Here is an 18822-nt window from a genome sequence, read left to right on the forward strand (position 1 = left end):
CTTTTGTCCCTGGAGAGATAGTGCCACCTCTCCCATATGTACTCCAAAAAGAACTGTCTCTCCCAGGGTGACCCAGAGAATCCTCAGACCACATTGCCTGCTCCCGGGCCCCTGCCTGCTTTCTCCAGAGGAGCACCACTATGCTCACCAGGCTCTGTCTGGCCATGGCATGGAATTTTAAAACTTCAGGCTTTCACCTCTGCTGCTTGGAAAAACTTGTGATAATCAGCCCTTCTCATCGTCTTCATCAGTGGTTTTGGGGAAAGTGTTTTTCTTGTGCAATGCCCTGCACTCTGTTCTTTTTCTCTTTCTTTCTTTCTCTCCTCTCTCCCTGATCAGGATTCCCTCTCCTCTGTAGCACCATTGATTCTTTTCTACCCTAAATCACACCTCTGCACCCCCTAACTTCCTCACTGTGGCCTTTTTTCTTCCTCTAGTTGTGCAGTTTGTTCTCTCAGTTCACCATTTTCTACTCCACCCCACACCCAGGATGCAATATTTTCTCTAACTTTCTATTTTATCTGGGAGGTGAGAAGGATGGGGAATGGAGTTTCTAAGTCTTCCTCTTGGTATTCTCTGCTATAATAGCTCTTATCCCAAAGACCAAGGAACCAATGCAAGGGTTACTCCATCTGCTAAAAATACCTATCCTAATTATATATTCAAGGATCATATGGGTCTGTGTGTCTAGTGAACCCATATAAACTAGATTTTAGCCAGAATGCCATTTATTACCTACTGTTTCCACACCTCATTTGCCCCCACCTCTAAACGAGGCCATAACGATTCTTTGTGTCTCTAGAGATCAATGTCAACTTAGATTCTGTATCTCATAGTCCTCACAATGTCTGGTTATTCTTAGTGTACAGAGGGTTTAGACTTGAGAAAATAGTCATAAATCCCTCTAAAGAATGACTGAGGAAGTCATTACCATATATATTTCCCATGGTATTACAGGGTCCTAACTCCTGGTGAATTCACTTGTGTCTTTTCATATATATTTGGTATTGCTTCCTAGCAACCAAATTGGTGGGTCAAATGGTAAGTATATACTATTTGCTAGATTGTTTTAAATTTCCTTCCATAAGAGTTGTATTATTTTCCTTTCCCACAGCAATATTTGAAAGCACCTATTTGCCTATAGCTTTCCCAGAAGTGTGTGCTATATTTGGAATTTTTGCTAATATTATAGGTGAAAAATATCTCAGTATGATTTTAGTTTGCATTTTCTTATCATCAGTGAGATTGAGTATTTTTTCATATGGTTAAATGTTATTTGCAGTTCTTTTACTCTGTTAGTGATTCTAGGAAATTATTATCGAGTTATGGATTTTTCCTTCATAATTTTAGAAACACTTTATATATTTGTGATATTAACTGTTTCTGTGATAAATGTTTGAGATATTTTCCCCACTTTGTCATTTGATTTTTCTTGTGGCATTTTTGGTCATGCATGTTTGATGTAATAAATATATCAATTTTTTTTGTCCTTTAGGCTTTCAGTAGGTTACATTGCAATTTACCCATATTTTATTTATTTGTTTAATATTAATTAATTAATTACTATCTTTGATCTTTTTTCAATTTGCCATGGTATATGGTATGAAGAAATGGGCATAATGTTATTTTCCATTATCCAGTTCTCCCAATACCAATTATTAAGAAGTCTTAATTTTTTCTTAATTATTTCAGATACTATTGCCTTTGTTGTGCAATAGTTTTCAATATGTAATTAAGCATACACTCAGACAAATGTGTATGTATGTATGTTAAAATTCTGTGCCAGTGTTCTAGCTGCTTAATTTGCACATTAACACCTTAATTATAGAGACTATATATTAATATATGGGAGGGCTAATCTGCTTTTCTAGATATTAATCTTTTTTCAGGGTTTCATGACTATTCTTATATATTTATTCTTCTAAATCAACTTTATAATAATGTTATCTAGCTCAAGAAAAAACCCTTGATGATAGAGTTTACATTAAATGTGTAAATTAACTTAAAGAGTACTGATGTCTTTATGGCACTTAAGTCTTTTTGTCTACATATACTTTTGTGTCTTTGGTGATTTCAGTGTGTAGCTTTTGTATATTTCTTGGTAAGTTTACCTCATGATATATATATGTATATGCATGTGCACATATAAATTAATACATGTATGAATATAATTTGTCAATCTAAATATGCACATTTACTATTATAGATGGGGTTTTAACCAGGTTTTTGTATGTATGAAAGCTGTTGCTTTTATATTGATTCCATAACCTATGTTATCAAATTGTCTAAACATTTATAGTAGCTTCTCCATTATTTTTTTGTAATATTCAGAGATATAATTATTTGATTTGCAAATAAAAGAATTTACCTCCTCCAGTCTGAGTATTATGCCTTTAATTGCTTCCTTGTGTTTAATTTATTTGGCTACAATCTCCAACAAAAATGTTAAATAGTAATGGATATAATGGGTATTTTTGTCTCACTTTTAAATTTACAGGAACAGTTCTAATATTTTCCTATTAGATAAGATACTAGCTTTTGGACTGAGGTGGATATATTTTTTTTGAGTTAAAGAAGTATCAATTCTGTTTATTTTTTTAACAAGAGAATGTGTCAAATTTGTAATATATTATTTCTTTATATATGAAAATGACCTTTGTTTTTCTCCTGAGTTCAGAAAATATGGGGGTTATATAAAATGAAATAAACCTAATTTGCTTATGCTATATTATTTTTTAATGTGTTACATATTTAAAAATTTTTTTGCTAATATTTGGATGGTTTTGCTTCAGTATTTGTGGGTAAGTTTGAACCATAGTGTGTGTTGTTTGTAATCATTGCCAGGTTTGGGAATCAAAGTTATACTTATCTCATAATATAATTTAGAAGTTTTCTTTCTTTTTGTATCCTCTGGAGTAGCTGTATTGGAATAATCTGATTTTAAAGGGTTAGTAAATTCCTTGGACTTTTTTTTTTTTTGGTTGTTGTTTGTTTTTTAATGGTCCCAGGTGAACTCTCACAATTTTCTCTTTTTTTTTTTTGATGAATGGTATGTTTAATCTTTCTATTTCCACTGGAGTCAACTTTGTTAAGTTGCACTTTTTGGAGAAAATTATTCCTTTCATCTATATCAAATAACCTTTGCATAGAATTGTACAAAGTACTCTTCTTTTTCACATTCCTGGTTTTCATGGTATTTCTCATCTTATGTATACATCATTTCTTCCACTTTTTTCCTTTGACTATTTCAGCTCATGTATCTACCTTGTTAACAATTTCAAAGGTCTGGGCTTCTGTTTTTCTGATTTCTCATTTATTTTTTCTTTATTAATTTATTTTTATTATTTCATTTCTTCTGCTAACTTTTGGTTTATTTTGTGGTTCTTTCTCTAACTTTTTAAGTTGGAAGTTGAAAATTCAGTTATTTTTATTGATTTAGGTACATAATACTATTAATTGTCCTATGATCATTGTTTTAATTGTATTTCATATACTTTTATTCTGATTTATCCCAGGTTTGCTATTATTATTTTCAAAAAAATTTGTTTTATATTTCTTTTTGCTCAATGGAGTGTAGTTTTTTTTTGAATTATGACAAAGTAATGATGATTGTATTTCTACATTTTGGAATTCATCGAGGTTTTTGTGGCTTATATCATTCCATATTCTTTCTTATTTTTTCCACTTTATTTGTCTTGAATTGATAGAGGTACATTAAAATTTCTTCTTGGTAGTTTATTTCTATTTCTCCTTAAATCTGTGATTGCTACTTCATGAAAGTTTTTGTTGTGCTATTGGTTTCATAAATATTAATAATTTGTACTTCTTTATTGTGAATGACAAACATCATAAAATACTTTGTCTCCTTTAGTGGTTTCTTGTTTTTTTTTGTTGTTTGTTTGTTTTTGGTTTGAATTCTAACTTGTTAAAAATAAAGATTGAGATCCTATGAGTTCTTATTTTCATTTTCCCAATGTAGCTTTGTCTTACTCTCCTCCCCTTTTTTTAAACCTCTCTGAATCTCTTTGTTTTAGATATGACTCCAGACTGTAGCATAATGTTGGATTTTGTTTTGTTAGCAAATTTGAATACTATTCTTTAAATAGGGAAAGTATTTAAGCCCACTTACTTTTATCACTGCAATTAATATGACTGTCTTCAATTCTATAACGTGAGTTTTTGTTATTTTATTTATTTATGTTTTAGTCATTGTCTGTTGGTGTCTTATTATGAGTATTAATAAATTTAGTGTATTTGTTTCCTAGGGCTACTGTTACAAGTTATCATAAACATGGTAGCTTAAAACAACAGAAATTTATTCTCTCACATTTTTGAGACCTGAAGTCCAGATTTAGCAGGGTTATCTTCCCTCCTGGGGCTCCAAAAAAGATCTCTCTTTTTGCTTTTTCCAGATTTTGGTTGCAGTTTTCATTCCTTGGCATTCCTTTGCTGCATAACACGAATCTTGGCCTCCATGACTAATTACCTACAGATATTCTGTCTGTTCTCCTTTGTATGTCTCTTATAAAGTTCTTGTCATTGGATTTAGGGCATTTCAGATAATCCAAGGCTATCTCATCTCAAGGTCCATAACTTAATTACATCTGCAGAAAACTTTATTCTAAGTAAGATATAACATTTACAGATTCCAGGGATGTGATGTGGATATATGTTGAGTGCCGTTTTTTTCTTTTACAATTTTTATACGAAAAACTGTCCAATCACCAAACCTGAACAACCATCAACTTTTTGACTTACTTGACTACTCATTATTTTTACTAAAGTATTTCAAAGTGAATCCCAAAGTCATGTCATTTCAACTCCTAAATGTCAATATGCATCTCACAAAACGGGGAGACTTTTTTTTACATAACTGTAGTCCCATTATCACATCTTGTGTAATTATAAATAATTTTTATTATGACCTAATACCTATTTAATACTCAAATTTCATCAATTATCTAAAAATATATTTTTTTGTAGTTAGCTTTAATTAGAATCCAAAGAAAGGTACTTTCACTGTACTTGGTCATTATGTTTTTTAGATTATTTGTGATGTTGAAGGGTTTTCTCTTTTACTTTTTTATGTCATTGACTTCCTGAAGATACCAGGTCAGGTGTCCTGAGGAATTCTAGAATTCACACATTTCTTTTTTCTTTTTAAAAAAATGTTCATCTACTTATTTTTAACAGAGAGAGAGAGAGAGAGAGAGAGAGAGAGAGAGAGAGAGAGAATCCCAAGCAGAATCCATGCTGTCAGCACAGAGCCTGACGAGGGGCTCAAACCCATGAACCATGAGATCCTGACTTGAGCAGAAATCAACAGTCGGATACCAAACCAACTGAATCACCCAGGTATCCTAGAATTTGCACATTTCTTTCTGTGGTATCATTTAACTTGTTTCTCTATCTGCAGTATTTCCTACAGACTGGAATTTAAATGTAGAAGTTTGTAATTAAGTTCAAATTGCTTTGGGGTGCCATTTTTGGACTACCTAATTTGGTATCTCTTCTTCCTTTCCACATCCACTATAAAATAACTGTAGTGTATCTATCCTTTTATAGATTGTGACTTTACTCTTTTATTAATAACCATCATTTAGTTTTAGTTCTACAGGTAAATGTATAGTTAAGGGATCTTGCAGACATTATGCTGATGGCTTCCAATTTTTTTAGGTTGCCTGAAATTTGTTCTCTAATAGATACTTTCAGAAGTGCTTCTGTAAGCAATATTCTCTGGGTTCTTGATGTTTCTAATAGTTGGATGCTTTTTTGCTTATATATACAGTATGTTTGTATGTATGAATGGTAGTTTGCCTGAATATAAAACTCTTTGGCTTTCATTTTCTTTTATTGTGTTTCTCAGATGTTTCTTCATTGTCTTCTGGCATAGAGTGCTGGCTGGCAATAAGTCTAACAGTAATCTGATTTCCTTTCCCTTTAGGTGTTTTGATGTTTTTGTCTACATGCTTAACTCATCTCCCCCTCACTACTTCCCCCCCCAATCCCATCCCTTTTTCTTAAAATTTAATGGTTTGCCTATATGTATCTGGGTGTTTCCTGTTCTGGATCATTTAGCCATATATACAGTGTAACTTACAGTATACACTTTCAACTTGTCTTTTTTTTTTTTCAGGAAAATGTTTTGAATTGTGTTTTTAGTATTTGTTCTGTTTCAAGGTCTTGGTTTTCAAATGTTGGATCTTGCCTATCTGCCAGTGACACCTACCATTGTATTTTGACTCCCCATTTTTCTCCTTTATTTTAAGCATCAGTCCCTCTCCATCACATCTTTCAGATTATTATTCATGGTATGTGTGTACCTTCTAGTTTAGTCCTTATTTCCAAAGTGACTTACTTTCTTTTATTTATAATTCTTGCTGAGTTTTGTCAGCAAGCTTTCAAATAATATTTTTGTCCAGTAATTGCAGTTATAACTTTGTATAATTATTATTTAAGCTGTTAATTCATGGCTTGTAACAACTTCTTAATTTCTTTGGACTAATTTTTAGTGGTTAGGTAAGTGTTTGTGGAAATATTTTTCTCATGCAACTTCATTGTCCACAGGGGCATAAACTTTCCCTTTTATCTCAGTTTCATTACAATATTTTTACCTGTTATTTGACTGCAATCATTTTCATTGTTCAAGATTGAGATTACTTTTCTTATATTATTAGGAAAGAAGAGTGGATAATATTATATTTCCTAGCTTTATGGTTCTAGACCTCCCTCTTCTGTTAGTTTAGTGAAGTGTTGAAAAATATGTCTTGGTACTTTTTGAGCTATTATGGCCTTTCCCCCTCTCCAACATTAGATGGACACTTTTTTTCCTTGCCTCTCCCTCTTCTTTCCCATGTCCTGCTCAATTTGGATTCTACTTCCCAGCAGGGTTTGGAGGCAGTTGTTGATTGTTTTATTTGTTTCTTTTTTAAATAGAGTTCAAAGGACTCAGGCTACACCAACACCATATGACCTTACTATATTTTCCTACATGGTACCCACAAACTGGACCCTGTCAAATCTTTTGCCAAATCAGCTTCTGCTCCCACATTTGTTTTACAAGCCTTCCAGAGCTTGGTGATTTGGGGGTTATCTAGCTCTCAAAAGTCCCTCCAGTTTTCCCCTGCTTCCTCCTGCACAGTCATGCAGCAAGGCTATTTGGGTTTTGTTCTTGAGGTATGCATTTTCACCTGTTAACATTTTTAGGTCTGAGGGGATAACTTTTCACCCAGTACTGATGTAGGGGTTTTCCATAGTTATTGGTTTTGCTGCTCAGAGTGCCCATCTACTTCAATGAGAACATGAGCAAAAATTCAAAACCTACATGTATTAGTTTCCTAAGCTGGCATAAGAAAGTGTCACAGACTGTGTGGTAGAGTTCTGCGGGCAGGAAGTTCTGAAAGTAAAATCAAAGGGTTAGAAGTGAGAGAATGTGCATGCCTGTCCAAATTGCCCAGATAAGACTGAGAGATTGTAGTAGATCTTGGGAAGTAACTGGGAAATGACTGAAAACTGAGGATAAACAATGTTTTATAACCTTGAAAGTCAGGCAGAAGAGCTAGACCACCTGAAAAAAGAAATTGAAAGCTGATCAATGCTTTTAAGACATATTTTGTGTTTCAGGAATTTAAGGAGATTAGTCTATCTGCAATATGCTTGATGGATTCAAAATGAAGTTAAAATTGTGGACTAATTTACAGTTTGTAAAATATGTTTACATACATGTTCTTAATGCTGGTGGAAGATAAGAGATGATGATTATTTAGCTTGGATGAGGTTTGCAAAGCTCGAAGGAGGTTTGCACAAACATTACCTCATCTACTCCCTGCAAAAAACAGTTTGATGTATTTGCTGATGCTCATATTTTACAGATAAAGAAATTAAGCCCAGAGAGTTGAAGTGACTTCCTCAAGAACATATATTTCATAAATGTTATAGTTAAGATTTGACTTGTGGTCTCCTTGATTTTGAAGTTCATGTCTCACAAGAGGTCACTATATTTTAGAATGTATAAGATATATATTAGAGACTTGGCAATGAGACTGCAGAGGAAGGGACAGGCATGAGAAATCTGGGGAAGGAGGATGAATTAGTGAATAATCATATATTTTTTTGAGGTCGGGGATTACATCTAGTCATTTTCCATCTCCTGTATTCAGCCCAATGTGGCAACATATTGGCCTGTTTTAAAATTTTTATCAGAATGCAGTGCTGAACGTTAGTATTATATAAGTCAAAATAGCATTCTGTAATTTTGTGTTTCCTTCACTAGAGTAAAAGTACAAGGTGAAAAAATGTAATAGTATGTAATTAATTGTTTATAGATTTGATTGTCTTATATACTAAAGAGAAACTTATCTCTTTGTCGTTTTTCTTTAGTGGTCAGGTATCTTTCACTTTGAGTCTGAGAGAAGTTTAATTAATAGATGAAAGAAAGAAAATTAAAACAAGAAAAAGAGGAGGATTGGTTGCTAACTAAATCTTTCTTTTGAGGGAGATGGAATTTAGCTCCACAGCCGTTCAACAATGCCATTTTACCTCCACCTTCTCCCAGGTCTGAGTTTGGTCTTTCATGTTTAGAGTGATTTTGAGACCTCTATTAGTTAATCAAGTTATGGATAATGTAAGGGTATTCCTATATTATCTGCACAAGATAGCGAAGATAAATAAGGGATGCTAATGGCAATGAAAACATGGGCAGGGTACGGAGTTTCTGGTGTATGATATTCCTAATTATGGTTTAAATGATGTTAACAATTAAGGATTTGTGTTAAAGAATTATGTTAAAGTTTGTTAAATTATGTTATGTTAAAATTATGGGATCATGTTAAAAAATAAGGCATATGTGTTTTAGCCTCATTAATAGTATTGAATGTTATTTTAAAATGCTTTTGATTTATTGTATTATAAAATTAAAAAAATCATAAAGCAAGCTTTAAAATTAGACACAAAATAATAAATGCATTACATTTATAATAATAAATAATACATTCATAGGAATTATGGGGGGCTGCATTATAAAACTTTTTTTTTTTTAAGTGAAATAACATTGATTAGAGTTCCCATTCCAGTAATAGTAAGTTTTATCAAACTGACCCTCCTATTGATAACAATTCTAACTCTGGATTTTAAAAAAATTTAAAGATATTAAAAGCAACTAAAAGCATCATAAACTGCATGAGACACAATTTTTAAAAGAAAAGAAGCCCACAAGATGATACTCTCATTTATTGGCTTCCTGCCCCCACCCCCTGAATATGCTTCCCAGTTCCTGAGATATGATATGCAGAGCAATAGAATTCAAATACAAATGTACAGTCTTATGAATTGAAAAGACAGAGGTTGAAAAAGACAGTAGTAGATAGATATTGAAGGGAAAAATCATTAAAAAGGAAGAAGCCTCAGAGAAGGGATGTCCACTCCCAAATTCTGCATGTATAGTTATGCATACATATTATCTTCTACTCTTCAGATGCTTCCTTAAATATGCATATGATAAGCAAGCTCCTAAGAACCAAGAGGAAAGCAGAAACTGAGAGGTCTAAGAAATGAGAAGAGATTTCAACAGCTGTCTGGTCAGGAATATGAATTTGCCATTTAAATGTTGCTAAATTCTAGCTTCCAGAACCCTGAGACAATAAATTTCTTTCTTTCTTTAAAATTTTTTTTAAAGTTTTATTTATCTATTTTTTATTTATTTATTTATTTATTTATTTATTTATTTATAGAACACAAGCACAAGCAGGGGAGGGGCAGAGAGAAAGGGAGAGAGAGGATCCCAAGCAGAGTCCATGCTGCCAGTGCAGGGCTCTATGTGGGGCTCAGACTCACGAACCATGAGATCATGACCTGAGCTGAAATCAAGAGTCAGATGCTTAACCAACTGAGACACCCAGGCACCCCATAAATTTTTATTTTTTAAACCACTCGGTTTGTGTATTTTGTTATGGCAGTCCAGCAGTGAGGAAATCATATATAGCAATATAACAAAGATAATAAATCTTGACCAGGTGCATTTTATTCCATAATGTAAGGGTTTAAAGGTTGTAAAGCAAACTTTGAAGTCACTCAACGTAATTTCAACACATTAACAGAAAAAAAAAGTAGAAAAAAAATAAAATCACCAAAATTAAACACTGATTCATGATTGAAACAAACAAACAAAAACTCCCAGAAAATGAGGATTACAGAAAGACATCCCCAACCTGATTGAGGACATCTATGGAAACCCTACAATTAACATCATATTTAATGATGAAAGACTGAAGAACTGTCTAAAATGGAGAAGGAGAGACTCTTATCACTTTTTTTTCACCTTTGAAATTTAAATCCTAAGTAGGAAAATAAAGTCAGAAGAAAAAAACCTGTACGATTAGAAAGAAAGAAAGAAAACTTACATTTGAGGACGACATGTTTTATACTTCACAAAAATAGTATGCATTTTACAAAGGAAAACAAAAACAAAGAACAAAACCTAGTAAAACCAGTAAGTAAATTTAGCATGGTTACACAAACTCTTCCAGAACATTGAAGAGCAAGGAATAGTTTCCAATGTACTTTTTGAGGCCAGCATTTTGTCTGATACCAAAACCAGAAAAATGCATTACAAGGAGAGGAAATTGTATACTAATACCCTTTCTGAGCACAGATGCAAATATTATTGACGAAATTTTAGTCAATCAAATATAATACAAATGATAAATATCATGCCCAACTGGAGTTTGTTCTAGTAATATAAATTTGATTTAACATTTGAAAATAAAAAATATGATTCACTACATGAACAAACTAAAGTAGAAAAACTATGTAGTCATCTTAATACATGCAGAAAAAATATTTGATAAAATCCAAATTTCTGTTAGAAACACTCAGCCAATTAGGAATGGAATTGTATTAGTTTTCTCTAGAAAAGCAGAACCAATAAGGTATCTAACGTCTATCTATCTATCTATCTATCTATCTATCTATCTATCTATCTATCATCTATCTATTATCCCTATTTATCTGAGTATGGGGAGGAAAATGAAAATGAGGGAAAGAGGGAGGGGGAAGGGAGGAAAAAGACATTTGTTTTAAAATTGGCTCATGTGATTGTAAGGACTGGCAAGTCTGAAATCTGCAGGGCAGTCTGGCAGGCTGCAAACCTAAGGAAGAATTGATATTGCAGTCCTGAGTCTGAAGGCAGTTGGGAGGCAGAATTCCTTCTCTGAAGGACTTGTGTCTTTTCTCTTAAGGCCTTCAACTGATTAGGTGAGACCCACCCATATTAAAGAAGGCAAAGTCTCTACTCCGATAGCTACTGATGTCTACTGATTTAAATATGAGTCATACCTAAAAAACGTCTTCATAATAACTTCTAGGCTGGTGTTTGACCAAAAAACTGGCACCATAGCCACACATCAAATTAACGCATAGAAGGGAATATCCTCAACTTGATAAAAGTTTTCTACAAAAACCCTACAGTGAGCCTCATACTTGATGGTGAAAGACTACATGCTATCCTCAACAGTGAAAAAAAAGGTAAGGATATTCTATTTAATCAGCATTGTATTTCAGGTTTTATCCAGGACAATAAGGCAAGCAGAAGAAATAAATTCTGATCAAAAAGAAAGTATTTTAGAATCACTAAATTCCACTCCTGAAACAAATACTACACTATATGTTAACTAGCTAGAATTTAAATAAAATATTGGAAAGAAAGAAAATGGAAGTAATTTTATTTGCATAAAATATAATCATCTTGGTAGAATATTGCATAGAACCCATAATAAAGCTATTATAACTAATAAGTGAGTATAGCAATGTTGCAGAATACAAGACCCATATCTAAAAGCTGATTATGTTTCTACATACAAGCAACACAAAAATATTAAATAAAACAATACTATCTATAATGGCATTGAAAATATGAACTAGGGATAAATCTGACAAAAAAGGACAAAATCAAAAAAGAGAAAAAACTAGAAAAAATTGCTGATTGAAATGAGAACTAAATGCATGAAGAGAAACACTTGTGTTCATGGGTCAGGAGATTAAATATATTTAAGAAGTCCATTTACTACAAATTAATCTGTATATCCAATGAATCACATTGTCTCAGGTTGCTTTAGCTCTGCAATAGGTGAGATAAGAGATTGCATGCCCCCAAAGCCTAGAATATTTATTACCTGGCTCTTTACAGAAAGTTTGTTGACCTCTGTTCTATTCTGTTTTCACACTGGCCCTGGATATTGTTTTGGCCCCATTTCTGTCACTTTCCATTCTGGTACTCCACCCATGATGAACTTCTTACAGATCATGTAGTATACCATGCCGTCTTTCATCTGTGGCTCTGTATATGTCATACTTGAAATATTTTTTAACCACCATACCTCCTATTTGACTGGGTTACCTCTTTTTTTTTTAACCCTCCAAGCCCACATTTAAGACATTGCTTGCTTTAGGAAATACTCACTGAGTTCTGAAATCTTATGGAATTTCCCTCACCAAATCTTCCTATTGAGCTCTGTACATTTTCTAATGTAAGAGTTAACATGCTGTAAATAATTTCTTCTGTCCTCTTTAAAATGTTGTAAGCTGTGCAAAAGGAATTATGTCTAAATTTTTTATTGGGGATGAGTACATAATATCTGCTGAGTAAATAATTATTGAATGAACTAATAAATAAATGACAACTTATGACCAAGATAGCTTTGGACCTGGATAGCATAATCAAAGAACGCTTTTATGAATATCACGACACTGATTATTGTTCTCTACCAGAAGAACTCCATGCCATTTTTACTGGCGAGTCTAAAATCTAATTTGAGACACAGGGTTATAGTTTGCTGACTCTAACATTTCAAAAAAAAGAAAAAGATCACGGAATCATATTACAAAGAGTTCTATAAACATTTGTGAAATTAACTTTAACTTTGGCATAGTGTTGATAGAATTCTGTCTGGGACATAACTGAAACTAGGCTCTTCCAGTATTATGATTTTATCTTAAGTGAAAATAAAAATTAGTCTATTGACTGATATGCTAACATAGAAGGCAAATTTCCTGGGCTCCTTTCTCAGACCAACCACTAGCTTATTTGTATAAAAAGTGAATACTTTTATATGTAACCCAGCTCTTTCCTACTTCGAGTATGACAGTTGTTTTCCCTGTAATTCCTTAATATGGTTGTTGAGGATTGCCTCCCTTTAACACTTTAAAATAAAATGTTAAGACAGTTTCTGAGAGTTGTTACATGGGGGAAGTAGCACAGCTGTACTTAGCCAGTAGAAATAGTAGGTCACAGCAGCTAGGTAAAGGAGAAGACCGAAAATTATATTTCTATCATGTAGAAAAATACCATATGAATGCTCAAGGTAAATAAATGAAGTGAAGTTGCTTGTAAGTAGAAATGAACTTTGAAACTAGTATGTGATGGAGACAACCACATGGCATTGACAAACGAGATTCACTGGCCAATGTTTTACCAGTGAAAGTTACAAATGGAATCTCAAATGTAAATTAATAGCTTAAATAGCCAGTTACCAGTCTTAACAATTAGAGAGTTTCATCCAGGACAGCTGCATTTTGACTGCATTTTCACTGGGACAAGATGGCCCGAAGAGTAAATGTTTGGTAGTAAATACAGTGGGAACAATTCCAGGAAGCTAGAAGGTATAGAAAAATGTCTAAACAAGGAAGGGGTGATATTTGATATTTGAGAAGGAGATACAGGCTCTCGATTGAGATTTTAAAAAGTTAAAAAGGAGTGGTAGACAGAAGTGCTTATTTTTAGTTAAGGATTTATGTCATACCCATATATAGAATATAAAGAAATAGTAAACATATATGACAATATAGAGATTGTAAGTTGACTACAAAGAATACAAAGTGACATCAGTTATGTTGTCCCAGAAAAGTAATGTCTTCAAATCTTTCTCTATGTTTTGCACAGTGCTTTTGGCCTCACCTGTGTGAGAGAAAATGGGATGAGCAGAAGAAGCTGCCATCATCCCCACAGAACATTTTTAGCTCAGTAGCTGAAAGTGACAGCTTATAGAGAATTGGTGGAGATACAACTGGATAAATAAAAGTCGTTTTTTTCTTTCAGAAGCTAGGGTATGTAAACTAAGAAATAGAAGTTTGCAAAGCCTACAGATCCAAACCTTGGAGGAGAGGTGGGCATCAACTGTTGACTTAGAGTGAAAAATTAAAAAAAAAAAAGAAAGAAACAAGATAAAGAATGAACACATCATAGGATTACTGATGTCCTTTGTTCTCTTTGGGTCATTACCCAGTTTTCAGAGATGAACAGCGGTTGTGTTAGAAAGTAAGCAAAACAGCAACCACGAGTGAAAAACCACCACTAACACCCTCCTTCCAAATCTCCATATGAATATTTATGAAGAAAAACACTTGAGAGGGCGGGCAGAATTGAAGCTATAAAATATAAATTGACAACTCATTTAGCAAAAGGTTTATGATATTTACATAGTTTATACAATATTTTTAGAGGGAATGTCCTTAGAAGAAAAACAATAAGCTCTTTAGTGTTGGGTTTAGGGATTCAATTGTTTATCAATCAGACTTGTTTATCAGTTAAGTTTATACAATATCAAGAGCTGCTTTTCTAAAAAATTCTATCATAAATAGCAACAATAATAATGTTAAAAAGCCTTTTGATATGTGAAAAGGTCAATTTGTTAGGCATGCTTTCACCATCATTGACTGTTGATAGCACTGCCCTTGGGTAGGCACTAGAGATTCTCAGGTGACAGTCACTGTTTTTAAGTTGCTTATAATATAGTGAGAAAGAGATATAGAAACAAAAATAAGCCACCATGTACTTTTGGAGATGTGTGCATGGTACATACATGAAATATTGATGAAAGAGCTCTTATGTCTCAAATTCTCAGAATGGATACCCAATTTGGAGGATAGAGAGAGACCTTATGTTTTGTTCAACACTATATTTCCAGTTCCTAAAATAGCGATTGGCAGAGAATAATACTAAAACTTTTTTTAAAGAATGAAAAAAAAGTGCTTTGCAGTGTTCAGCTAAATTTCACAGTGGAGGTAACGCGTAAACTGATTCTTTAGAAAAGACAGGGAAACAGCATACCAATGTGCCCAACGGCACAGAAGGATAAAGCAGCTTGATTGTTTGGTCAGTAGCCAGTAGTGGCTGCCAGCCTTGTTGGAAGAGATGAATTCTCTGAAGGCTGAAGAGCCTGGAGAGATGGGCAGGAGTCATCGCTTTAGATGGATCAGAAATGAGAAGATTTGATATGGAAGTTTGCTGAGATAATAGAAGAGATTCACTTGCCTGAAATTTGCTTCCTGAAGGAAATGAGTTTCAACCCTTTTTAAAATCTGGCTTAGACAGGGTTTGAATGGGTGCCTCAATCAGGGCAGAGAAATATCTGAGCCTTGAAGATGCCAGGAGAGTTTCTAAGGGTGGGGTCTAGGTTGCCTCTGGACATGGGGACGCAGGCCAGGGCAAATAGCTCCTCGGGTTTGGGCTACTTGATATCATAGTATAAGTCACTTACTGTTCAAGAATTCTGTCCCATTATCACTCAGTCTTTAGTGAGAATCATGTCCAAAGTTATAGCCTGGTCTTGACTGACTGGAATATTAAGATAATACTTTGGGATACTGTCATGGATATCTGGAGGACACTACAATAAAGCCATTGATGCCCAGTGCAGTTGTATTTTGAATAAAGACATTTAGCACATTGCTCAGGCACACAAGTCATGCATAAAATTAGTTGCTTTTTTCTTCTCTGCCCTTTATTACTGAGTATTCATTTTTCTCTCACTGCTTTGTATCAGTGAGCCTTTCATTTCATGTTTATATTTTTCTCTTCCTCTGTAGAAAACATTTATTCCTCTCTTTCCTGTATCCTAAAATGTTTATCCCCATTCTCTGCAATAAGCCATATTTATCAATTCTATTAAAAATCGGAGGATTATCTTTAGCAAGATACCTAACGTCATCCTAACCCTACTTATTTCTTATGCTTGAAGTTGTTTTTCCTTTTGTCTCACAAAATCAAGGCCAACCCTTGTGGCCCACCACAGTTCTACTTACTCCATAAGGATAACATCAGCCTAGTGAGTTTGTTTGAATTATAACTACTATTATTACCATTAGATTAGTGCCATTCACTAGGTCTTAATGTGTGGTACCAGCATGTTAGCTATGGTGTCATGGGTAGATTGTAAACTTCTTGATCCTCAGGCTTTCGTGTGTATTTGTATCTGATACAGTGCTAAACTCAAAGCCAAGCATATGATAGATATTTATTAAGACCTTGTGTTTGTTGACTTAAAGGCCACGTGTGTGTGGAGGATACTTCAATATCTGGACAGTACTAATACTTGGACCTTTCTTAACAGTGAGTGGTGAGCTGATTATTCAGTGTGCCCCTTCTACTTCCCTTTCATCAGATATCTTTATGACCTTCCATTTGTCATTCTATTTTTCTCCTGCCATCAAGGGTTTGTTGGCTCTGCATCTATGGGGTCTTTATGATTAGAAAATGACATGAGGTAAGCATGGAAACAATTTGTTGCTTATCACTGAATAAGAGATGTTGCTCACCACTAGGTAATGTGATATGGCAAGCTCTTAATCACTGGAATGTTCTGGGTATATTACCGAACACAACAAAAATGGAACAGTTACACCATGCACATATGACTTTACAAATTTATTCTCAGAATCGGTGAAGCAGTAACCATAAATAGCTGCTTATATTTTGCTCTGTTATATATAAATGTAATAACTAAGTATAGACTTATCTCCAGTGTCTTGGTTAGTCAACTGGTTATCGGATATCTAAGGATTTTTGCTGTTACATAAATACAGAATGGAATAGTACTTGGTTGAACTTTCCCTTTTATGCTCTACAAAGGTAGAAAAAATAAGCAAAAACACTGGAACATTTATTAGTTCTATCAATATTGCACAAAAAGTCTGTATAATTAATTGGACTGTTATACAATTGTTATCCCTCTCAACATCCATTTTACACAGCTTTCTGAATACATAATTTTCTAAGTTATTCTAAGCAGCAAAGGAGAATCATGTACACAACTGACTGTAATGAACTGAAGTATGGTAGTATTTTTCCACTGAGTAACTTAGAATATTAGAAAGGCAAGATGATGTATTTTCTGTATTCGTTTTTCAGCTAGAACTCTGTTTTTGCTTCTAATAACCGTAACAAAAGTTTTCTTTCTGGGTTGTGACAGGGAAGGGGAGACACTCATTTTTCTTTAAGAATATCTGTGATTGTTACCTCCCAGAGAAATTGCCTAAAGGCCCTCTTCTCTATTAAATGCTTTCTCAAAGGCAAACAAAACAAAACAAAAAACAACAGCGGCAACAACAAGACAATCTCTCAAAAACCACAGAGAGCTGTGAGCAAACAATGCCTTTCCCTTGGGCTCTGCCCAGTGCTTCAGGTCTACTGCTTCTGCTTGGGCTATACCCCCTCAATACCTTGCAACTGATTCTTACCTTGAAATTGAATAGAGTTAGAAATTGAAAATACTAGAAAGACTTTGGAACTACTTAGTGAGATCAATTTAAGAGTGACCAGTATGCATTCATATGCTTTCCAAATGCTGTTTAAGTTGCTTAAATCTGATAAAGGCAGGCAGAACTCTAAAAGGAAAAAGATTCCACATGACATATTCAGACATATATGCTACTGGTTTTGACCGTTGGTTTTTTACAACAGCACATGTGATGAAGTGAAACTTATGTGGATGCTTTTTGTATGATGCATTTATACATGCTTTGTAACTGTTAATGGTTAATTCTTTAATTAGCTATGGACTGATCCTCTTTTGGAAGAATTACAATCACATCATCTTTCACGGATGAATTCCCATTTGTGGATGTATTAAAAAAAAACGGAAAAGTTCTTTTTGAAATGATGACACAGTCTGTGAGAAATATGTTGGTGCTAATAATTTATTATTGCTTCCTCTGCTTTAGTCTGTCCTCAGGAATTGTGTACTACACCAACCTTGAGGACAAGCCAAGTCTCTAGCAAGAGTAACAGAGGCATCAGAGTATCTAAGCCCCGACGCAGCCTTGTTTCAGGAGGTCATTCAGCTGACTTATGTACTTACCTTTTGATTTACCCATTCTCTGAGAGTCCATGTAATCTTCTGCTGGGTGACTGTTTTTGCTACCACTGAGAAGTTCCCATAGGACTGTGAGTACATGTCCCCCATATTTGCCTTTAGGATATTAATTGAAACTTGTTTTTATCGACAGTGTTCACTTTTTTTCCATATCTCCAAATACTACCACAGACAGCTGTAAGAGTTCACAGAGTTGGCAGAGATTTTCTTTTTTGATTTCAGCATGAGTAACCAACAATGTGTTATTTTATTTATCAGTAATTACTGCATTTAATTTTCATCTTTATAGGCCTTTCACTGAGGTTACAAAGAAGAGGAGTAATCAAATCTATGAATTAAAAAAAAACCTTCTTTTCCAAAATGTACCTTTGGAGGCCGTGGAGGTGGGCTGTTTGAATCTCTCTCTCCCTCTCTCTCTCTCTCTCTCTCTTTTAATGTTTATTTATTTTTGAGAGAGAGAGAGAGCAGGGGAGGGACGGGGGGGGGGGGTTGGGAAGCACAGAATCTGAAGCAGGCTCCAGGCTCTGAACTGTCAGCACAGAGCCTGGTGCAGGGGTTAAACTCACAAACCATGAGATCATGACCTAAGCCAAAGTCAGACGCTTAACCAACTGAGCCACCCTAGTGCCCCTGTCTGAATCTTTCTTTAAGAGGAATTTATTCAACAGCAGTTAGCACA

The sequence above is a fragment of the Puma concolor genome, chromosome B2 (genome assembly GCF_028749965.1).
Source record: "Puma concolor isolate L17-30 chromosome B2, mPumCon1.1.hap2, whole genome shotgun sequence".
NCBI classification, from domain to species: domain Eukaryota; kingdom Metazoa; phylum Chordata; class Mammalia; order Carnivora; family Felidae; genus Puma; species Puma concolor.